The sequence below is a fragment of the Acinonyx jubatus genome, chromosome B1 (assembly GCF_027475565.1).
Source record: "Acinonyx jubatus isolate Ajub_Pintada_27869175 chromosome B1, VMU_Ajub_asm_v1.0, whole genome shotgun sequence".
NCBI classification, from domain to species: Eukaryota; Metazoa; Chordata; class Mammalia; order Carnivora; family Felidae; genus Acinonyx; species Acinonyx jubatus.
Window position 1 is genome coordinate 18,262,382 of NC_069382.1, and position 16,311 is coordinate 18,278,692.

Consider the following 16,311-nt stretch of genomic DNA (forward strand, 5'->3'; position numbering starts at 1 on the left):
AATGTGGCTGATTATAAAACAGCTTTCATTTTTCACGAAGAAGCAGATCAGCAGTTCTCGTAGAATGTATTTGATTAAAGGGAAAGTGCAATACAAATGAGAAAAGAAAAATGCAGGCTATGCAAATATATTTACAGATTAGCACTCACAGAAATTCTCCACTAACCAGGGCATGTCTTCTGTCCCACTAGGCATTCCTTCACAGGACAAGCTCTTGAGTCTTAGACCATCAGTGATCTCTGCAGCTTTAGTGAAATCAAAAGGGCTAAAACTTAAACCTAGCCATTCCCTCTCATTTTGAAAACTCAGTTCAAGAGTGTCTGTGTGTCTCAGTCAGTTACCTGTCTGATTTCGGCTCAGGCCATGATCTCATGGTTCGTGAGTTTGAGCCCTGCATTGGGCTCTGTGCTGACAGCTCAGAACCTGGAACCTGCTTCAGATTCTGTGTCTCTGTCTCTCTCTGCCCCTCCTTCTCACATTCTGTCTTTCACTCTGTCCCCAAAATAAATAAACATTAAGGGGGGGGGGAAGAAAACACAGTTCAACCTCTGGTTTTCAGTTCTGTCACAAATGCCACCTACCTTTTCCCGTGGGGGTCATACTTCTCTGACTAGTAAGTCCCGCTGCTCTTCCTCTACCTCCTGCCCTTGACTTCTGTCCAGTGACTTAGACTCTCAGCAGCCTAAGTCTTAGTGCTCATGCTTTGTGAACTTCAACCCCTCATGAAATTTGGCCTGAATCTGTCAGTGGATATAAAGGTGGATTTCACATTTAGAACCAGCACGACCATTGGTTACAAACATTTTCCAGAGTGAGGCTTTTTCAAAAGAATGAGAATTCCCAAGTAGAGTTCTTTAATTGTTTTTCTTTCCCTTTTATGGTTTTGGCAGGGAAACTACGTGATTTAAGTATATGTGTACTTAAATCCATGTATGTATATACTTAAATCCATATATGTCTGTCTGTCTGTCTGTCTGTCTATCTATCTATCTATCTATCTATCTATAGCACTGTCCCAGAAAAGAAAAGTACCAATTATTTTCACACAGAACATTTACATGTAAGTGTGCATGCACATGCGCATGTGCACACACCCCTACAACACAATGTGTAATTGTGTGATCATTATAGTGAATAAACAGGACTTTAGGGTGAAGCCGGAAAGCAAACTTACTTTCTGTCCACTCCATTATTTCTTTAAATCTCTTCAATCAGCCATTTTTCTTCTGTACTTTGGATTTTCATTTAGCTGACTTTTCCAGTTATTCATAGATCCCCCTCAAAATTTCCTGGTTACCTTGAGATAGAAATTCTCATTTTGGTCACTGTGGGATCTAGCCCGGTGTAAACATCAGTGCTGCAGATTTTTCCCAAATGAAAGCTTCTAGTCTCTACCAACCTGTTCTACTTCAGGCCTGAAGCCCATGGCAGGTTGAGAAGGGCATATTTTTTCCTTACTGTTGCAGTGAGCCCTTTCACCCTCTTAACCTGCTGATGAATCAGAGTTGGAAGGAATTGGGAGGAAAAAGAGGTGAAAAGCAGAGAACGTCTTACTGCTTGGCATTTGTGTGACCAGGTGCAAGTTTATTCTGGCTGTTGCACAGGTTTAAAGCTCTCTCCTGTGGTCATTTTCATGGGTTACATGCATATTTCCCTGCTGGGATCTCTGAACTCAGCTCCTCCTACTAAGACCTTGTTCTGCTGCCTGCTTATGGCTGTACTGCAGCTTCTGCAGCAGAAGATTCATCTCCAGCTTCGTTCTGCTGAGAAGGTCTCACTTGTGCAGAATCTCTTTTGGGCAGAATTTCTTTTAACTGTACAAACTAGTGTGTCTATGCAGGATCGACGTTTAGGCACTGGGGGGATAGGCTTTAACTGTACCCAGGAAGAGTATGGTTTCCCCTTGTTTCCCTTCCAGAGGCCACTGTAGTTAGTCTCCTGCTTGCCAACTGTTCTTTAAGTATATGGTACCACTTGCCAGTGTGATATTAGCTCTAGGGGCCACATATCATTTCTCTATCAGGTCTTATTGAAACCCTTTTATTAAACAAGAATGAGAAGAAAGCAATCCTGACAGCTTTTCCAAAGAAATACTCTAATTTCCAACTCATATTCCTCTCCTTTTTTATGTATCTTCAAATTTGAGATAAGTCTGTAAAACGGGTTGCCAACAAAGTCTTCAAGCCCTCTATGGGCAATATAGCACCTTACTTTGGGTTGTAGGGAATGATATGCTGCTGTTGTCTTGGGGCTTCAGTGGAAAAATGAGACAGAAAGTGTCCCATTGAAACATCCTGTTACAATGGTGTCATTCACTTCCTTTACTGTCTCATTTTTTTTACTCCATCTGTTAATTTCTAAGAGAATTTTTGACTTTGCTCATGATTTTTTCATTTTCTTATTACTATTTATAGCATGTATAAATTTATATATTTTGAAGTCACATTATTTAATACAAATGAGTTTATGATCATCATATGTAGTTGGTATATTTTAACTTTTAAAAACATCAGGAAAAAATATTTAAGGCTCTTGACACTTTTAAGTTTTTTCCCCTTAATGATTTTTTTCCAGCTCTATTGAGGTATGATGACAAATGAAAATAATGTATATATTTAAGGTATATACTGCAGTGTTTTGATGTAAGAATACCTTATGTAATAATTACCATAATCAAGATTATTAACAAAGCCATCATCTCACATAGTTACGTGTGTGTGTGATGAGAACACTTACGATCAAGTTTATAGCACATTATTATTAACTAAACTCACCACCTGTACATTAGATCTCTAAGAACTTAGTCATTTTATAAAAAGTTTATACCTTAGGCCAACCTTTCCGTATTTCTCCAACCCCCAAGGTGCAAACACCATTCTACTCTTGTTTTTCTAAGTTTGACTTTTTTAGATTCCACATGTTAGTATATCATGCAATACTTGTCTTTCTGTGTCTGGGTTATTTAATTTAGCATGATGTCTTCCAAGTTCATGCATATTGTTGCAAATGCCAGGATTTCTTTCTTTAGGCTGAATAATATTCCCACACACACATTCCAATACACACATATATGTATATACAGTTGACTTTGAACAACACGGGAGTTAGGGGCACTGGCCTTTGTGCAGTTAAAATTTCACATATAACTTTTGACTTCTCAAAAATTTAACCACTAGGGGCGCCTGGGTGGCTCAGTCAGTTGAGCGTCTGACTTTGGCTCAGGTCATGATCTCGCGGTCTATGAGTTTGAGCCCCGCGTCGGGCTCTGTGCTGACAGCTCAGAGCCTGGAGCCTGCTTCGGATTCTGTGTCTCCCTCTTTCTCTGCCCCTCCCCTGCTCATGCTCTATCTCTCTGTCAAAAATAAATAAAACATTAAAAAAAAATTAAAAACAAAATTTAACCACTAACACATACTGTTGACTGGAAGGAAGCCTTACCAATAACATAAACAGTCTATTAACACATATTTTGTAAATGTGTTATATACTGTATTCTTATGATTAAATAAATTAGAAAAAAGAAAATACTAAGAAAATCATAAGGAAGAGAAAATACATTTACAGTGCTGTATTGTATATATCAAAAAAAAATCTGCATATAAGGGACATACCCAGTTCAAACCCATCTTGTTCAAGGGTCAACTGCTTGTATGTACACACACATATATTTATATACATATATATGTATAACATATATGTATTACAATTATATATAATTATATGTAGTATGATATATATAAGTATGAAAGTTGTTTACCCATTATATATAAAGATAACAGATTCTTTATCATTAATTCATTCATGGACATTTAGATTGTTTCCATATCTTGGCTATTGTGAATAATGCTGCACTGAACGTAGGAAGTTAGATATCTCTTTGAGATACTGATGTCATTTCCTTTGGATACATGCATCCAGAAGTACAATTGCTAGATCCACTCCTAATTTTAATTTTTTGAGACACCTCCATACTGTTTTCCATAGCAGCTACACCAATTTACAGTCCCACCAATAGTGTACAGAAGTTACCATTTTTCCACATTTTCACCAACACTTAATTCATATCTTTTTGATAACATTCATTCTGTTACCTCACTGTGGTTTTGTATTTCCCTTATGATTGGTGATATTGAGCAACTTTTCATATCTGTTTTCCACTTTTTAACTGGGTTATTGGTGGGTGTGTGTTTTTTTTTTCTGTTGAGTTGTATGACTTCCTTATATATTTTGGATGTTAACTCCTCATCAGATAGATGGTTTGCAGATATTTTCTCTCATTCTATAGGATGCCTTTTCATTTTGTTTATTCTTTCCTTTGCTGTGAGGAAGCTTTTTAGTTTCTACTTGTTTATTTTTGCTTCTGTTGCCTGTGATTTTTGTGCCATTTCCAAAACATCATTGCCAAGAACAATGTATAGAAGCTTTCCCCCTATGTTTTCTTCTAAGACTTTCTCAGTTTCAGGTTTTTCCTTAAGTTTGCAATCTATTTTAAGTTGATATTTGTGTTTGGTGTAAGGTAAAGTTTCAGTTTTCTTTTTACATGTGGAAATGTAGTTTTCTCAACACCATTTACTGAGGAGACTATCCTTTTCCATTATGTATGTTTGGTATCTTTGTTGGAGATTAATTGAACTTAATGCATATGCATGAACTTATTTCTGGCTCTTCCATAGTATTCCACTGGTCTATGAGTCTGGTTTTATGTCTGTACCATATTCTTTTGATTGCTAGAACTTTATAATTCAGCTTGAAATCTGAAAGTGTCATGCCTCCAGATTTGTTGTTTATATCTTACCTGTAGACTGTTCTTTTATATATATTTAATATATCATCACCACCATCATTATCATCAAAGCAATAGAAGCAACAACAAAGAAATACAATGGACAGAAACTTTTTCAATTATTACTTTCTCAATTCCAAGTAAAAATGCTATGTTCCCTTCTCTTTTGGCCATACTTATTTTATCCCATTAAAGAAAGAAAGTTAATTGTCATCAAAAGGAACATTAAAACAGTTATACAAAGCCTAATGAGATCATGTGACGTCTAAAAGAAAGCATTAATCCTCTTACGTAAACTTTTTCAGTCATTCTCTCCATTTTTGGAAGTGTCACCAAATCACATGGTGGTGTATTTGAAAGAGGTCTCAACATCCTGGTGGTAAAAATAGACCTCTCTTCGTCTTTCCCCTCATAACTTTAAGTGTCTTCAAACTGAAATGGAGTATGAAAAAATAGAAAGATAGCAAGATACGAAAAGAATATACTTTTCTTGCTTTATGTAATTGTGGTAGTAATAATACTGTGGCACCCTAATAGAGACTGTGCATGTTAAGTAGAAAAAGTTTTAACTTTTATACTAGGATATCTGTTGTTGTTTTACAAAAATAAAATATTTTTTCTTTGTCTTTGCATGGTTATCCTCATGACCATTGATATTATATGTACTCATTTTCTCTCTATTTCAAGTATCCTATGATTATAAGTGGTAGTCATGTACCTACATGTTATAATTTTTGAACATAATCACATGCCATTACTTTGTTGTCTCAGTAAATGTATCTTTTAAAAATTTTTTTAACGTTTATTCATTTTTTTGAGAGACAGAGAAAGGACGTCAGCAGGGAAGAGGCAGATAGAGGGAGACACAGACTCTGAAGCAGGCTCCAGGTCTGAGCTGTCAGCACAGAGCCTGATGTAGGGCTCGAACCCCTGAACTGAGAGATCATGACCTGAACCAGTCAGAGGCTCAACTGACTGGGCCAGCACGTGCCCCTGTATCTTATCTTTTTACTTAAACCCCAAGGGTTTAAGGGATACACCTTATCCTGTATGATACTTGTCCTATACAAATTTGGAGGGAAAAAAATGAATGAATCATTCTTTCATGAAACTATTATAGAACAAAAATAAGTTGCTTACTGAAAACAACATTAGCTTGGAGTTACTTCACTGGAATTCAGCCTCTAAATAGTGCTGTTTGATTCACTTCAGTTAGCTTTATAGGTTGAGGAAAAATCACCTATTTCTCTCTGCTTTTATTTACAAGTTAAAAAATGTTTTAATGTTTGTTTATTTCTGAGACAGAGAGAAACAGAGCATGAGTGGGGAAGGGGGAGAAAGAGAGGGAGACACAGAATCCCAGGCAGGATCCAGGCTCTGGGCTGACAGCACAGAGCCCAATGTGGGGCTCGAACCCACGAATCATGAGATCATGACCTGAGCAGAAGTCAGATGCTTAACCGACTGAGCCACCCAGGAGCTCCTCTTTACTCATTTTAAAATGAGGTCATTTGGTCAGGCTATCTCTAAACTTTCTTTATTGTAAATATTATATTACTTTTGAAAACCAGTCTGTTTCATAGAGAAAAAGAGTAGCTCAAAATCCACATCTGCCCAAAAACAAAAAAGGGACTAAGTTAAATCGTCACTTGAAGTCTTATTCATATAAAGCTGTAACAAATCTTTCTCCTTTTTGATATTTGAGTGTGTTTTCCACATGTCTGAATTTACTGTGTACATATTAGATTATAAAACGATTCATCCCTAGGACAATTCAGTGCCTTAGGATATTTTCTTGATAACGTGCTTATTGAAATTTGACTCTTAATAACATGTGTCAAGAAAATACTTACATAATATGATTTTTAAACTCCAAATAATTAATATTAGATGACAACAGAAGTCATCAGAACCACATTTTGACCACCTTTAAGAAATAGTCTTAAATCACCTTTAGACATGAGTCCTTATAGCTTAGCTACCAAAATAATAAGCACTTTATCAAATCTCTATTTTCATAATAGCCACTCTTCTAAGAATTATTGGTCTCTAACAACATTCTCAAAGAGCTACCAGGCAAGGCTATTAAAATGCAAACTACGGCAAATGTACTCAGAATATAAAACAAACACCAATTGTCACAGTTCATTTACATCCATTTGCACAATGCATTTATTTTATTTTACAAATAACTGATAGATAGGTTAGTGGAAATAATACTCAACCTCTCATGATTGAAGAAAAGGGAAGTGTAACTTCATTCTCAGAAGAAAATATTTTCCAGAGTTTTTATATCTGATATTATTGTGCTATCATAAGACCTATAATTTTATTTTGCATCTTTATCTGACATTTATCTGGGGTTTATTCAAAGATTCTTTGAAAAACTGCTTATATATTTCGATCTTTAAATACATTTAAATTACATTTGAAGTGATATTTGTGGACGTACTTCTTGCTTCAGGTAGAGTTGGGGTCAGGGAAGCTGTTCCTGATGGGATGACAAGGAAACAGGAACTCAAATGGAGTGAAGGGTTATCCATATGGATATGTGAGAGAACATTGTTGACCTTGGCATGATAAAAAGGTATGAAAAGACTCTGAACTGGGTCTGCCCTAGGTGAATTCAGGTAATGCACAGAACAACATAGCAAGGGCAGAGGAGCAAAGGAGAAATTTGGAGTGGGAGCCAGAGGCCGCATTTTTAAAGTTTTGGAGTCACCAAGAGCAGGGAGAGGCCACAGGAGAGCTTTAAGCAAAGGAGTGAAATAGTGTGTATTAGGCTTGAACATGCCCCTCTTGCTGCTAATGGGGATCGAGGGAAGGAAAGAGAAATATTAGGCTCAGGGACCCATGAAACATATTTGTGTTGGTTTAGGTCTTCTGAGAAGCAACTGCCAAACAGGACTGGGTGTTACAAGATACATCTAGATCACTGGGAAGGATATAGGGACAGGAAGCAGAAGGAGGCAAGCAGAGCCTTCAGACAGCAGTTGCTAACAACCATGGACCTGAAAGGAGAGGGGTGATCAGATCACAGCATGGCTCTGAGAAGGTGTTGGTCAGACCAGTGGGAGTCCTTACTAGAAGTTGTCCTGTAAACAAATCTATGTCAGGCAGGGATGACCCTGTGCTAGTCCCCCCTCCCCTGCTACTGAAGCAATCACTAGAAGAGCCTGAGGAGGCATGGCTTTGCAGACAGAAAAATGTGGCAGCTGGAGGCTGTCAATCGTGATGCTCCTTGAGGGGTGTCCAATCAGGACACCTCTGTGGCCACCACAGTGTGGGTGCTTTGGAGTAGGAGGTGGTGGTGGAGATGGTGAAATTTGGTTGGAGTTCCAATATATTTTGAGAAAAGAAATAACATTATTTACTAACAGGATGTGAGGTATGAGAAATTTTTGGCTTGAGATCCTGGATGAATTGTTATGACACTTCCTAAAGTGGAAGATATTTGGAATAAATGGGTTCCAAAGTCAGGGAAGGACCAGGGGTGTGGGGAAAGCGAACTATTTTGGACATGTTAAATCTGAGATGACCATTCAGCATGTAAGTGGATATGTTATAAAAGGCAGTCAGATACATTTCACTGGGCAAATACTGAGCTGCGGGTATTTAACAGTCATCTAGATGGTGAGTACAGTTGGAGAAGAGAAAATGGTCATCCATGAACCCTGGGTTCTTTACAACATCTAGAAATTGGAATAAGAAAAAGGATCTAGCCAGACAGTAGAAATAGCCAGATGAGAGTAATAAGTGGCATATATAAAAAGTGAGGGTCTGAGTCAGAGATGAAGCCACATAGAGGAAAGAAGGGGACAGATTAGAGAAATATCTATGTAGGGTTATCAAGTAAAGTACTTTAAGACAGAGGGAATGGTCTGTCATTTCAAGTACTGATGAGAGGTTAAAAGGGTGATGACCTCAAGTGAATCATTGGATTTAGCAGTGTGGAGGTCAGTGGTAACAGTGTCAAAGTGGCTTCAGTGGAATGCAGGATGGGAGCCTTACTGGCAGGAATATAAGAGAGAATGAGAAGGAAATGGAGACAGTGAGAATGGAAACATTTTGAGGAAATCTGCAATAACAGGGAACAGGAAATGGGAAGTTGTGACTGTTTTGTCAAGGGAGAGGTTTAGGATGGGTGATATTATAGCATGTGTAGATACTTACAGGAATGATCTAACAGAGTAAAATGTGTGCTCCAGCACAGAAAGGGAAGGACTGCATGAGCTAAATTCTTGAATAAATGAAGAGAATAGGATCCAGAACATGAGTGAGACAAATTTGGCCATAACAACAAAGGCAGTTCAACTATTTTGAGCAGAGTATACTCAAAGTGTCTGGCTCCCAGACACTCTGAATATTTAATAGATATGCCCTCCCCCCCCACAAAAAATCCCCCAGGTGTAGCATAGAAAGAAAAACTTATTTAGAAAGTCAGAGACATTTACTAAAAGACACAGTACACATACATTTACCCACATCCCACATGCACACACACACAGAAAGGTAAGAGAGGGAAGAGAGGTGTAGTAACATACAGGATCTAGTTTCCTACCTGGAAGATAAGGAGGAGAGAAAGAGAGATGATTAATCATAATGATAATGTAAAAACTTAAAAAGATGTTTCTTGCACATTCTCCTTTTATACTCTAGAGATTAATTACCACAAAATACAGCCCCTGTCTCTTCACATTTCCTCCCACTGGCACCCATTTGCCAAATGACTCATTTCCAAGGTGTTCCACTCTACTTCTTTTCTTTTCAGAAACATACTTTTCAGGGAATGAGGGCTCAATTGTCCTTATCCAATCTTCTTAACCACTTCTATGCTTTGTAAGATGGCCCATCTTGAATTCTTGTTCAGTGAATGCTAAAAAAACAAGCAAGGTAGTGAACAAACACATCATCTTATATCTTTTGTATATCCTTCCCTAAGCATTCAGGGAAAAACAGTACTTATTTTTTCATCATAATGGAGGGTTGCATTGTCAGTGCAATGAAATCTGTCTTGTTCTTCTGCCCTGCATTTCCTGATGTCACTACCTGAATCCCCTAAATCTGATGAAAGAAGAAAGACTGAAGTCAGAGAGACTTGCATAGAGCGTTGGATTTTATTGTTTGACATGAAAGATTCTGAAATTCTTGTCTGTATGCAGCTGTCTTAGGTGAGTGCCTTAGCCTGCAGGGCAGACGCCTGCTTTTAGGAGTTACCAGGGAGGAAGTCTACTCCAGCACCTGCTCATAGGCTCAGAGAATCCTTTAAGGTCTCAGGTTTCCTTTCTAGTCCCACTCTGCTCTCTCTGTAAGTTCACTATGATTCTGGATTGTCTTTGTTTGCATTATTGGCTTTCCCTTTTCATTTTTCCCTGCTCTGGGTTTTCTATTTGTGACACCTTGGAGTTGTCTGAGCCCTAGTGCCAAGTCTTAAATCTTAGTTTCTTTGTATGTCCGGCATTGCGAATGCATGGGGTGGTTCCGGGGCAGTGTTCCTCTGGAACTACAGATTCCAGGTTGACAGTCATGGAGGGGGTCGGTGATGCTGCACTTGCTTCTTTCAACAGCAAACAGGATTGATCCAGGTGCATGCTTCTGAAAAAGGTAATGGTTTATGCAATGTAATCCTTTGTGGACAATCCTTACAAATACCTTTTATTATTGTGTTATTAAGTTACTACAAATGGCCATTTCCCACTATAAAATGCTTTGTTTTGCTTGATCTTCTAAAGTACTTTGACCACTGGTTATGTACAAGGATTTTGGCTATTCTATTTTCAAACAACAGTGGTCTTTTGGGTCTAACTATCAATTTAATGGCGCCAATGACCATCAAAACAAAGAAAATTACACAGTAAGTCTGTCTGTCTTTCTTAAAGGGAATCATTTGCATTGCATTGTGGCACTGAGCATGGGCTTTTTCCCAGTATTTCCGTAACCATCATTCACACAAAAGGGTGAACCAAGAATGCAAAGGGAATTTTATTTTCAATGTCTTTGTTTTTAGTAGGGAAACACTTTTCATAGCACCACTTTTATTATTTGAACATTTATAGTACAGAGTGAACCAAGTAGAAAATCATAGCTTTCTAGAAAGAGAAAGAAAGCGTAAGCCTCATGATGGTGGTGAATGATATGCACACTGAAAAAGAGTACACATACAAGTACACAGGACAGGAATTTTTTTTTTTTACTGTACTTTTGGATTAACATGAAACTTTTATTTGGTTTATTTCAAAGTGGTTTAAAATAGTGCTTTTATAGAACAAAGGAAAGGTAGCTTGAACGGGAAATATGTTCATAAAAAGTAAAGAGAATGTCACTTGGTTCAACTGGATATTTTAAGGGGAAAGTTACATGGCTAAATTGTACCAGTGGAAGTTTGGTATAAGATTCCATTACCTGAGATGGATGTACATTTTTAGAGCACTAAATTATGTGGTAGAAAAAAGAAAGAATTATACCAAACGGAATGGATGCTATATTGTTGTCATTAGTTATTGGGTGCCTTTTAACCTAGAAAGCAACTCAACTTAATTAAAAATTACTTTTTAACAATGTGTTAGAGACTATAACTTTGAGGTTTGAATAGGCAGAATGAAGCTTTTTAACTTAGTTCTCTTGATAACTGTGTAATTGTCATATGATTTCCTAAAATTAAAGTCCTTCCATAGTAATTTGAATTTTCTTGATTCTTACTGTAGTTGATGCCTTGGTTGTTTGCCATGTATCTATTTCTCTCTGTATGTATGTTTGTATGTCCATCTATCCACCCACCCACCCACTCACTCATCCAGTACATCCAGAAGGGTAGTTGTTACTTTAAAGTTACTGAAGCCAGTAAAAAGCTAACTTCTGTCAATTCATTAAGTTTCTTTTCTTTCCACTTTAAAATGTTTACGTACTGCAAACATCTATTTACTCTATTTACCTACCTTAGAGTATGAGATGCTGATATTACATTTCAAAAGCAATTCTTCCATCAATGACTTCCAATCTCTCCCCTTCAACCACCTTAGCAACTTTATGTAATTGATTCTCTCTTCCCTCTTTCACACCTCAGATTTTTTCCCCCTCAGCTGGCGCCTGTCTTTGTCATTAAGCATGTTCAGGACTTCAGATCCTAAAGTTGTTCCAAGCATCTTTTTTTTTTTCCCATCTCACCACACACTTCTGGAGAAAGCAATCAGTGCTGCCTCCACTGCTCCCCAGCTAGTGCCAGAGGAGCCACGTGTGGTCTGACTTGCACAAACCTGCTCTTCTGAAACCAATGGCATGTGTTCTATCCTCAGCCTAGATTGCTGGTTTAGAACGTGGCCTCTGGAGCCTGAACTGCAATCCTGGCTCCAACACATATAATCTAGGTTTACTTGGGCAATTTATTTACTCTTTCTTCCTGCTTCTGTATCTTCAACTGTAAAATGGGAATGCTAATTTTATAAGTGTAAAGGGCATACTCTTGGAATAGATACCAGTATATAAGGGACATTTTCCCTTTCCTTTCCTTTCCTTTCCTTTCCTTTCCTTTCCTTTCCTTTCCTTTCCTTTCCTTTCCTTTCCTTTCCTTTCCTTTCGATTCAATTTTATTTTATTCATTCATTTATTGTTATTATCATCCATTCTTTTTTTTAAATGTTCATTTTTTTTTGAGAAAAGGCACACATGAGTGACTGCAATGGGGGAAGGGCAGAGAGAGAGAAAGAGAGAGTCCCAAGCAGGCTCCACAAACTGAACCATGAGATTATGACCTGAGCCAAAATCAGAGTTGGATGTTCAGTCAAGCTACCCAGGCGCCCATGTCATCCATTCTTCATTGCAGCTGCTCTTTTAGCTTCTGTAATACCACACTGTCCTGTGTTTCCCTTGCTTCTCTTGTTACTCCCCTTTCTCTATCATAGCTTCTTATCCTAAACTTGTTGCTTTTTTAATGGTGCATTAAGGGTCTGTCTGCCTTTCTTCATTTACCTATGACTACAGTTACACGAGTGACATCCATGCATGATTCCTGAATCATAGTGGTCAGCAGGACCTCAATCCTGTGACCTAGTCTAGTACTTCCAGTTGCCTTCTGGGCCTTTCTTCCTGAATATTTGAATCAACAGTATTGTACGTGACTTTGATTTCATCCTTTCTTCCAAGACTTCTAGTATCTGTGTTAGCACTTGTGTTTCTATTAAAAAAAGAGTCTTGGGGTACCTGGGTGGCTCATTTGGTTGAGGGTCCAACATGAGCTCAGGTCATGATCTCGTGGCTCATGGGTTCGAGCCCCACGTTGGGCTCTGTGCTGACAGCTCAGAGCCTGGGGTCTGCTTCAGATTTTGTGTTTCAGTCTTTCTATGCCCTTCCCCTACTTGTGCTTTGTCTCTCTCTCTCAAAAATAAATAAACATTAAAAAATTTTTTTAAGTCTTTAAAATATCTTAGAATTATTTTACCTAAAACATAACAAATTATTATTTTTTAAAAAATTTGTAACAAGCACGCTTATAATCTTAAAAGCATAATGCCAATTCAAAATCATATGGGTATCATGTTACAAGTATAGATCTTGCCTAAGATTAATAAAACCTGAATCTTTGGAAGTTTGGAAATCTACATTTTGTCAATTATTTCAAGGATTTCTTATACACACTAAAATGGAAGAATCATAATTCTAGGTAACAGGATAATTCTGATATCTGTATTCTATAATTCTGTATATCTGTATATAATTGTGAATAAATAATTTGGTTTTATGGTTTAAAATTAAATATACAAACAAAAAATAAAGAGGAAAATAAAAGCTTCTTGTTTGTGTATGATGGGAGATTCAAACATTTCTACTCTCAAGGGTGAAAATACATACACATATATTATGCATATTAAATAACTTGGGCTGGAGGTAGAAGAAAACCTGGTAATTATTTTCTAAATATAAAGTTAATTCATATTTAAAATTTCAAATTAATTTGCATTGTAGAGTGGAACATTTTAAAACTCAGTAAATGAGTGCTATTGAAATTTTGGTTAAAACTAAAGAACGAGAACACTTACCTTAAGTGGAGTTTCATTGTCATGACCAAATCAACTGACCCAGGACCTGTGCACATATTTTAGGTAATTTTAATTACTTGTATCTGGGGGGATGATTCTACTGAATCTTTCACAGTTTCATAAGTCAAGTGAGCAGAGGCTCTGGCAACTTTTGTTCTAGACTGTCTTTTCAAGGGTATTTGTATAGTCAACAGCCTTTGAACTTAGATACAATATCTCTCTCTGGGTTAGAGGGCAAGTTTGCTTGCTGTCAAAGAAAATTAAGAAAATGTCTCTTTTCAGGAAATATTTTGAGCACATTTGCTTGCAGTCTATTATAGATATTGGGGTTTCCTAAGCATGGTGTTCTTCAGCTATGAAGGAAAACCACTGCATGTGCAATGTCCTCATGGTCCACTCCACATTACTCCCATTGGTGTGAACCTGAACTTTATGATGCATGCTGAATTAGAAAGTCCTTTAAGGTCTTATGGTTTGCTTCCCTCTCTCCTCTTTCTGTGCTCCTTCCCATATGTTCATCTGTTCTGTTCCACATCTGAGTGAAATAATATGGTATTTGTCTTTCTCTGACTGACTTATTTCACTTAGCATAATACAGTCCAGTTCCATCCATGTCCTTGCAAATGGCAAGATTTCATTCTTTTTGATCACAAGTAATATTCTGTTGTATATATATATATATATATATATATATATATATATATATATATATATATATACACTCCACATCTTCTTTATCCATTCATCAGACAATGGACATTTGGGCTCTTTCCATAGTTTGACTATTGTTGATAATGCTGCTATAAACATTGGGGTGCCTGTACCCCTTCGATTCTGTATTTTATAGACCCAGGAGTCTTATGTTTTCTGCCAGAATCCATCAAACAGTAATAATGTAGTTTGTTATATGGCAAATAGAGTAGAACCTTATATGTTTTACAGATGGCACTGCCTCTCACCTGTTTATACAAAACTGAAAATCAAGGTATGTAAATTTTTGTTTCTTTATATTTCACATCTAGGCTTTAATAATAGACTCCTAACTACTCCTCCTGTAGTATATGATAGTTTCACAGACATTCACTGGATTCCTGTCTTCTGATAGACACTCTTCTAGGTCTTAAAATGCAAAGATAAATTAAAAATGTGATTATTGATCTCTAAATGCTTCCAGTGAGTAAAAGAGACAGGCACAAAGACACATACATGACCATAAACAGTATTTTTCATAGCGTTGAATATATGTCATGACAGTAATATTCAAAAGGTGCTCTTTGAGCAAAGAGATGCACTTAATCTCAGCCTCTCTTAAGGGTTCAGGAGAATCAGGAGAGTCAGAAGAAGATGGTCAGGTTTTTTTGTTTGCTTGTTTGTTTTTATTGTCAAGTTAGCTAACATACAGTGTAGTCTTGGCTTCAGGAGTAGATTCCCATGATTCATCACACCCAGTGCTCATCCGGACAAGTGCCCTCCTCGATGCCCATCACCCATTTTTCCCAAATCCTCTCCTCCATCAACCCTCAGTTTGTTCTCTGTATTCAAGAGTCTCTTACAGTTTGCCTTCCTCTTTGTTTGTATCTTGTTTTTCCTTCCTTTCACCTATGGTCATCTGTTAAGTTTCTCATATTCCACATATGAGTGCAATGATATGATATCTGTCTTTCTCTGACTGAGTTATTTCACTTAGCATAATACCCTCTACTTCCATCCACATTGTTGCAAATGGCGAGTTCGTTCCTTTTCATGGCCAAGGGTATTTCATCATATATATATACATCGTGTATATATACATTTCATCGATGTATATATACATCTTCTTTACCTATTCATTAGTTTATGGGCATTCGGGCTCCTTCCATAATTTGGCTATTGTTGATAATGCTACTGTAAACATTAGTGTGCATGTGCTCCTTTGAATCAGCCCTCCTGTATCCTTTGGATAAGTTCCTAGTAGTGCTATTGCTGGGTTGTAGGGTAGTTCTATTTTTAATTTTTGAGGAACCTCCACACTGTTTTCCAGAGTGGCCGCACCAGTTTGCATTCCCACGAACAATGCAAGATGGTTCCCCTTTCGCCATATCCTTGCTAACATCTGTTGTTTCCGGAGTTGTTTATTTTAGCCATCTGACTGGTGTGAGGTGGTATCTCATTGTGGTTTTGACTCATATTTCCCTGATGATGAGTGATGTTGAGCATCTTTTCATGTATCTGTTTGCCATCTGGACATCTTTTTTGGAAAAGTGTCTATTCATGTCTTCTGCCCATTGTGTCACTGGATTATGTATTTTGGGTGTTGAGTTTGGTAAGTTCTTTATAGATTTTTGATACTACCCTTTTTCTGATATGTAATTTGCAAATATCTTCTCATATTCCATCAGTTGCCTTTTAGTTTTGTTGATTGTTTCCTTTGCTGTGCAGAAGCTTTTTAGCTTGATGAGGTCCCAGTAGTTCATTTTTGCTTTTATTTCCCTTGCCTTCGGAGACATGTCACATAAG

The 16,311-nt window shown here is 37.3% G+C and overlaps 1 long non-coding RNA gene across 5 annotated transcripts in view; it reads left to right on the forward strand.

The window, feature by feature from the left end:
• Nucleotides 1-16,311, forward strand: part of LOC113604651 (uncharacterized) — a 124,913-nt gene that overhangs the window by 33,850 nt on the left and 74,752 nt on the right. Inside the window, exon 1 of one of the 5 annotated variants that reach the window (XR_008295861.1) lies at nucleotides 14,777-14,800. The exons of the other annotated variants lie outside the window; for them this stretch is intronic. This is a non-coding gene — a long non-coding RNA (uncharacterized LOC113604651). Of the gene's footprint in view, nucleotides 1-14,776; nucleotides 14,801-16,311 lie in introns of those variants that run through there. 5 annotated transcript variants of the gene reach the window in all.